Raw genomic sequence first — 7,462 nt, 5'->3', positions numbered from 1 at the left:
CTCCAGGAACCCCCAGACAACTGCAGACAACTCCAGGAACCCCCAGACAACTGCAGACAACTCCAGGAAACCCCAGACAACTGCAGACAACTCCAGGAAACCCCAGACAACTGCAGACAACTCCAGGAACCCCCAGACAACTGCAGGAAACCCCAGACAACTGCCGAAAACTCCAGGAACCCCCCAGACAACTGCAGACAATTCCAGGAAACCCCAGCAGTTGTGTGACGAGGCATCTCCGTTGCCATAGTGAACTGCTCTCCTGGCTGAGCCAACTCCCCTGTTGAAATAAGGTGTGCGAGCCTCAAAACCAGACCCCAACTGCCACCTGTCACCCGGTCCTGGCTCACAGCGGCCCCATGTGGAATAGCAGGACTGTGCCCTGGGCCATGCTTTCTGGGCTCATCTTTAGGAAGTGACCACCCAGCCTTTCTTGTGCGGTCCCTTGAGGGTGGGGTGGGGTGGGGTGGGTGGTGGTGGTGGCGTGTGTCCGGCTGTCCTTCAGGTTGGCTTTTGATGTGACGTTCATTTGACGCAAGTTCGTGAAGTACTCTCTGAAATAGCTTCATGGGGGCATGTTTTATAAGCAGACAGTTCCCGAGCTCTGGCCATTGCTGGAGCAGAGGACCGGTCACAAGCGAGCACTGAAGAAAGAGTCCAGAGTAATTTCCTCTTCAGGAAGCGGGGTGGGGACTTCGGGGGTGGTCAGGGGGTAGTTACTTGTTCTTGAGTGTGTGCCAGTCAGGGCGATGTAATGTGTGCAGAGGGGCTCCGCTCCAGGGCCTGGGGCCTCAGGGCTCTGGCCTCTTGGAAGTAGACACCAGCCTTGTCTTGTCTTTCCAAGGCTCTCTGGGTTCAGGTTACCCACCTCTCAGGCTAGTGGTTGAGCACTTAATTACTGATGCCACTTGGGCATTGGGCATGTTGTCTGCCAGAGGCTGTCAAGTAGGTTCCAACCCATTGCTACCCCGTGTGCATGGGACCGAAACCTGCCGGTCCTGCACCGTCCTCGCCGTTGTTCCTGTCCCTGAGCCCATGGTTGCAGCCACGGTGTCCGTCCATCTTGTCCAGGCTCTGCCTTTGTTTCATTGCCTCCCCCCACCCCCCCATCAAGCATGATGTCCTTCTCCGTGTCCTGGTCCCTGCTGACGTCTCAAGCACGGGAGGCCAAGCTTCTCTACCTGTGTGAACCCAGGTTGCCTACAGAGACAAATCCAGAGATACTCGTGTGTAAGAGCTCTGTATCAAGATGCAGTCATACATCTTAGAAACAACCCAGCCTGGTCCAACGCAAGTCCCTAAGTAATGATAGTAGTCACTTACGCACACCTGCGTGGCTCAGCTGCAGCACAGGGGGCGTGTCTGGGGCCCGGTGATCTCTGCTGGGGTGGGGACAGAGGCGCTTTGCAGTGTATCTCAGGCCATTTCACAGCACCCCTCACCTTTACTTCTTGGATACCAACCGCACCCCCGGCCTCCATGGGGACAGCCACCTTCATAAGTCAGCCCTGGCCAGGGCCCCTTCCTAGGGGAGTGGAGGGGTGAGGTGCAAATTTGCCCCTGCTGTGGGAATCGGGGCAGGGTGGGGAGGGACCAGCACGGGTGGTCACAGCTGTTGCACCCCGAGAGTGCGCCTCGTAGCATGTGGGTGTGGAGCTCCCACATGGACCAGGGCCCTTGCTCTTGCCGCCAGCAGCAACTTAGCTCCTGGCTCCGACCCCATCCTCCCTTCATGGCTTGCTGTGGTGCCCAGGCTCCAGGGTGGCTTCCACATCTTGCTCACTGGGTGCCTTAGTGCCTCCCTCAGGTCCTGCGCGGCATGCGCGTGCACGTGTGTGTGTGTGTGTGTGTGTGTGTGTGTGTGTGCATCCCCATTGCCACCTCCGACTATTACAGAGCCCAGTGGCTACAGGTCTCCCTGTCCGTGCATGCATCCCTGGTCCTCATCCCCTCCTTGGGCAGCATTGGCCTGGGGATTGCATTGAGGAACCTGGCTCCGCTGGCGTTACTTGTGTATTTATTTATTTATTATTTGGATGTGGCTCAGACCCATACATAATTCAATACCCTCATTTCACAGCCCATGAAACAAACTCCGGTCCAGAAAGAGCGTTTCATAATTAATTAGGAGAACAGAGGCGGCCAGGGTTCCACTTTTTCTTAATCCCACGATTTTGCTCGGTTCTTTTTGTACCCACCAGGTGTGTGCACCCACAGGCTGTGGGGTCAGAGGCTGATGAGGCCCCTGCACCAGCGGGTGGGGTGGGTGGGTGGGGGTTGTGTGTTGGGTTTCCCCCGATGCATGGCTCCCCAGCCTGCTTGACCTTGGAAGCTGCATAGAGAGAGGGAGGGAGGCAGGAGAGGGGTTTCTGCTTGCTTCTGTAGGGTGCTCCCTCACCCAGGTTCCTCGATTTGGGATTTGGAAGGCGTCTGAGTACATGTGGGAGGGCCACTGAGACCTCCCCACCCCCTCCAGACTCGCTGTGTCTCTACCTAACCAGGACTCCACCTCACCCTGACGTCAGAGGTTCAAACCCAGCAGCCGCTCCAAGGGAGGAAGAGGAAGCTGTGTGTTCCTGTAAAGAGTTGCATTCTTAGATTCCCACAGGGGCAGTTGTAGCCTGCATTATAGGGTCACTGAGCTCCTGAGGGGAGTGGGCACGGGGTGACGGGGAGGGATGACACGTTCCTAGGGTCTCCTGTGTACATGAGCAGATCATCAAGTCGTTCTTCAATGGAGTCACTGGGTGGCCATGAACCAACCTGCCCCATATCACTGAGCACTTAACCACTGTGCTCCTAGGGACACCAGTCAAGCCAAACTCCTCCCGTGGGGTACAGATTCCCTCCTCACCGGGCACAATGTCACCCTGCATGTCACGGGCCTCCTCCCACCCCCGCCGTACAGAAGGAAGCCTCAGTGATGTGGACCGTGAGCTCTAATCAGATGAGGACCGTGAATTCTGATTGGACATGAACTGTGAGCTCTGATCAGACATGGACTATAAGTTCTGATTGGACATGGACTGTGAGCTCTGATCGGATGTGGACTGTGAGTTCTGACCAGAGGGTGATGTGTTATGTGGTTGCGTGTGTCTCTGCTGTGATATTTCTTAGAGCGTGGGAAGAAATACCAACAACAGCACTGTTTGCCAAACTCTTTCTCTGCTGACTGGCAGCCTAATGAGTTGCAGCGGCATTCTCAACAGAGCGGACACATCTTTATTTCTTTCCTTCCTTAATCATTACCACATTCTCAAAGGAGTCTGAGATGTAGGGCACAGCTGCTACGTACCACAGGGTAGTAGCTAAGGCACCAGAAACTGACAAAATCAGAGATGATAGAACCAGCTTGTGACTGTATGTGCACATGTGAGTGTGCGTGCCTGTGGCATGTACCCCTGCAACTGTGTGATTCAAAGATCATTGTAATTAGCGTGCACTCACTCACTCACTCACTCACTCACTCACTCACTCACTCCCTGCCATATGCCCATCACGGTGACCTTATAGGACAGGGTAGAACTGCCCCTGTGAGTTTTCGAGAGACTGTCTATGGGGCGGAGAGCCTCCTGTTTCTCTCTTGAAGGACTGACTGTGCTGTTGACTGGTCATTGTTGCCCCTTGACCCCCTGTAGTTTTTCTAGCTGTTGAACACCCCTGGGTCTGTGTGGGGTCATGGTCCATTCACGGGGTGCTGAGAAATTTGGGACGGGTTTGGGTCATAGTCTCTGTGTGCTTCGCAGGGCACTGAAGGGTGGCCTTCACCACAGATAGCCGCCAGCCTGACTGCCTGGTAATGGAGGCTCAAGTTAGCCCTTGAGCTCTGACTGGGCTGTAGGACGTATTCCTGTTGATGCTTTTGCCTCACTGTTGGGGGTGGGGTGCATGCCCACTGCAGGATGTTCCCGTTGATGCTTTTGGTTCCCTCTGGAGGGCGGGGACTCAGCTGCTGGGCATGCTCCGATTGATGCTTTTGCCTTACTCTGGGTCTCCTTCATTCACAGGTAACTGACAGGGGCAGCTCCACAGGCCTCAACGTCAGCGCTGGAAATTACGTGGGCTAGACGCTGCGCACTTTGTTCTGAGTAAGTGATGTCGTAACACGTGGGTTTGTTACTGAGTAGGGAGTGGCCTGGTGGCCGCCCCTCTTCTCTGTGCTTGGATCATGAGCACGGCGGCAGCTGCCTTGGCTGCGTGGACATGGCTGTGGTGAGGAGGACACGAGGCGCGTGCAGGGAGACACACATGTCCATCTGCGCCGGCTCTCCCTGCACCCTGGGAGCTGCGGGTACACTCCCTGAAGCAAGGGGAGGCGGCGTTCAGATGCCCAGCTGCAGGCATAAGTCAATTTCCCCGCCCTTGCTCACTAGGAAACCCAAGCACTCTCCTTTGCTCAGAAAAGGGATGTATTGTAAAAACCCACCAGCCAGCAATCTGAGGGCCATCCTGTCCAGGGGGATGGAGCCCTGCAGTTGTGTTGGTGGTGGTTGTGGTCTAGTTGTGCTGTGGTATTTTTTATCTGCTGTGGGGTCCCATTGTCTTATGTGTTCTGAGAAGGGATTTGGGACTTGAAGGGCTGCCCTGTGGCTGACGTGTGAGCTGGCTGGAATGTTCCGGGTGTTGTCGGGATGGAGGTGCAGTCCAGAGCTGTGGAGGTCATGCGCATGATGGGGGTGCGTGGGGATGGGAGGCTTGCTGCATATGTTCCTGCTGTGGGAGTTCCTCGGGGCAGGCTCTGTGAGCCAGCGGTGGCCGAGCGGGCCTGGGCTGGGCTTTGGTGGCCTGATCACAGGACAGAGAGAGGAAGAAATGGGTTCCCCATCTGGGTTTCCAGGAGTGACACTGGGAGGTCAGGAAACAAGAAAAGATTTGCTTGTCTCTCACACGAAGGCAAGCACAGGTGAACCGACCGCCGGTGGCGACCTGCTTGAATGGTTGCAGGTTCCAGCCTCCCCGAGGTGCCTTGGGAGACAGGCCCCAGCACCTGCTTGGGAAGCTCAGTCAGTTTGGCTGACAGCCTTGGGGTCCCCACTGAGCCAGGCAGCTCAGTGTTTCCTTTTTGCTCCCTCCCTGCTAACTGCCTGGAAGTGACGTCACCTTTCTTCAGGGCTTGTCTCTCACTGCCAGTGCTGTAGGACAGGGTAGAACGCCCCCGTGGGTCTCAGACATGAGTAACTCGCTAAGCAGGAGTAGAAAGTCTTGTCTTTCTCCCTCAGAGTGGCTAGCGGTTTTGAACTGCTGACGCTGTAGTTGGCAGCCGAATATGTAGCCATTATGCCCCCAGGGCTGTAGAAGCCCTCAGTGTGTGTGAGGTTGATTTGAGACTGCCTCTTGTTTGTGTCGGGTGTGGCACGTATGCGTATTTCTGAGGGCTGCTTTTTATAAAAAAAAAAGAGGGAGGGGGAGAGAGAAATAGCAAAGCAAAACAAAACCAAAAAAAAACAACAACAAAAAAACAAGAAAAGCACACAGAATTCCAGATCTGTCAATGGTTTCTCTCCTTTTCCTGAATCGTGTTGTCAGCATGTCTTTCACCTGTCGTGCAGGGTCCTCGTGCAGTCATGTTCCAGAACATTCCCTTCTTTCTCTTGCGCATTGGTGTTAGCTCCCCATTTCCCACCACCCCTGCTTGCCCCTCCAAACCAAGCCAAGCCAAGCTCGCTGGCACCAAGTTGGTGCCCCCTCACAGCAGCCCTGTCAGAGAGGGTATCTGTTCCCTGTGGGTTTCTCAGCCCCTCACGCTTTACGGGACTGGCAAGTCTCAGCTCTCTCCCATGGAGAGGAGCGGCGTGTGGTTCTGACCCGTGAACCTTGCAGATCACAGCCCCACATGTGAACACTCTGCCACCGTACTGATCACTCTAGTGGATGTCTCTCCAGATTTTGCTCCCCTCGCCTGGAATTCACACAAGGTCCTATTCTGCTGTGCACCAGAATGTCCCTTCCCTCCATACATGGCCCAGTGGTTATTTTTGGCCACCACCACCGCGGGCTCAAAGGATGCCCATGGTGTGAGGGCGGTGCCGGCCGATTGGTCTGCATTCCATGCTGCTGTGAGTCAGGGCCCGTTCTGCGAGAGTGGGGTGCAGTAGGAGACCCTGGAGCTGCATGGGCCCCACGTCGGCGAGGGCAGCTAATGTGCACAGGCTGCAGTGTGCTGGTCAGGGTGCTGGCGGGAGGGGCAGCGGTACCTGGGTGGGAGCGCTGAGTTTCTGTGCCTGCTGGGAGACAGTCTGCAGAGGGAGGGACTGGGTGACGGTGGGGCTGCTTGGTGGCTGTCACCGGTGTCCTGATGCGTACTCATGAGAACTGTCGTTGGCAGATGTGTTGTGCGGTTTTACACACACGCCCACTGAGGCATTCCAGACTCCGTGCATGTCTGCCAGTGGATATGGGGGGTCACGGGTGCTGAGGGCTGTCCACTGAGGGCCCTCCTCTGAGGACCATCCACTGAGGACCGTCCACTGAGGACTATCTATCCACTGAGGGCCGTCTACTGAGGACCGTCCACGGAGGGCCATCCATCCACTGAGGACCATCCATGGAGGGTCGTCCATCCACTGAGGACCATCCACCTAGGGCTGTCCATCCACTGAGGACCATCCACTGAAGGCCGTCCATCCACTGAGGGCCGTCCATTGAGGGCCATCCATCCACTGAGGACTAACAACTGTGGACCATCCATCCACTGAGGACTAACAACTGTGGACCATCCATTCACTGAGGACTATCCACCTAGGGCTGTCCATCCACTGAGGATTGTCTACTGAGGACCGTCCACTGAGGGCTGTCCACTTTGGACCGTCCATCCATGCAGACCATACAATGAAGGCCATCTGTCCACTGCAGACCATCCACTGCGGACAGGAGCTCTGTGTGGCCCCCGCCGAGGAATGACCCTGGTGACCTGCTGCGTGATCGATCAATTGACTTAGCGCCTTTCTCCCTCCCTTCCACTCTGCACCTGGAACTCTGCTCTCCAGGCAGGCTCCGTGGCTCTCCCGTGGCGCCGCCCACAACACACACACCACATCCACAATGGGTGGGGGTTCGGCAGCGCTCTCCAGCACCTGCAGGCCGTGCTCCTTCTCTGGACCGGCTTCGGGCAGTGGACTCCTCTCTAGCCCTGAAGGTGCTAATCCTGCAGCAGCTCAGAGCTCAACAGTCCCCCTGAGGCAGGTGGTACAAACGTAGCCCTGCCCCACCGCAGGACCAACCCCAGCCCAGGTGCTGGCCCTAGCCTGGTCAGCCGGGTTTCGTTGGGCCAGCAGCTGTGCAGGTACAAAACACGATCTTTGGTCCTCTCATGCTGGTTCAGTGCATGTCTGCATTGGAGCTGAAGCACCCCTGCACCTGTGCTCACCGCAAGGTCCGCGATTTCAAGCCCACCAGCTGCTCTGCTGGAGAAAGCAGAGGCTGTTGGCTCCCAATAATAGGAGGCTTGTGAGTTGGAATTGAC

The 7,462-nt window shown here is 56.3% G+C and overlaps 1 protein-coding gene across 2 annotated transcripts in view; it reads left to right on the top strand.

Annotated features, from left to right (window-relative positions):
- The window catches only part of TBL1X (transducin beta like 1 X-linked), a 76,718-nt gene that overhangs the window by 27,047 nt on the left and 42,209 nt on the right, over positions 1-7,462 (top strand). For both annotated transcript variants that reach the window (XM_045290780.1, XM_004717771.2), the window contains exon 2: positions 4,008-4,088. The gene's annotated coding sequence lies outside the window, so the exon portion shown is untranslated. The remainder of the gene's footprint in view (positions 1-4,007; positions 4,089-7,462) is intronic.

This window comes from Echinops telfairi, unplaced genomic scaffold (assembly GCF_000313985.2).
Source record: "Echinops telfairi isolate 266 unplaced genomic scaffold, ASM31398v2 ScPeMD7_53;HRSCAF=182, whole genome shotgun sequence".
NCBI lineage: Eukaryota > Metazoa > Chordata > Mammalia > Afrosoricida > Tenrecidae > Echinops > Echinops telfairi.
This window is presented reverse-complemented; position numbering and strand designations above follow the sequence as displayed.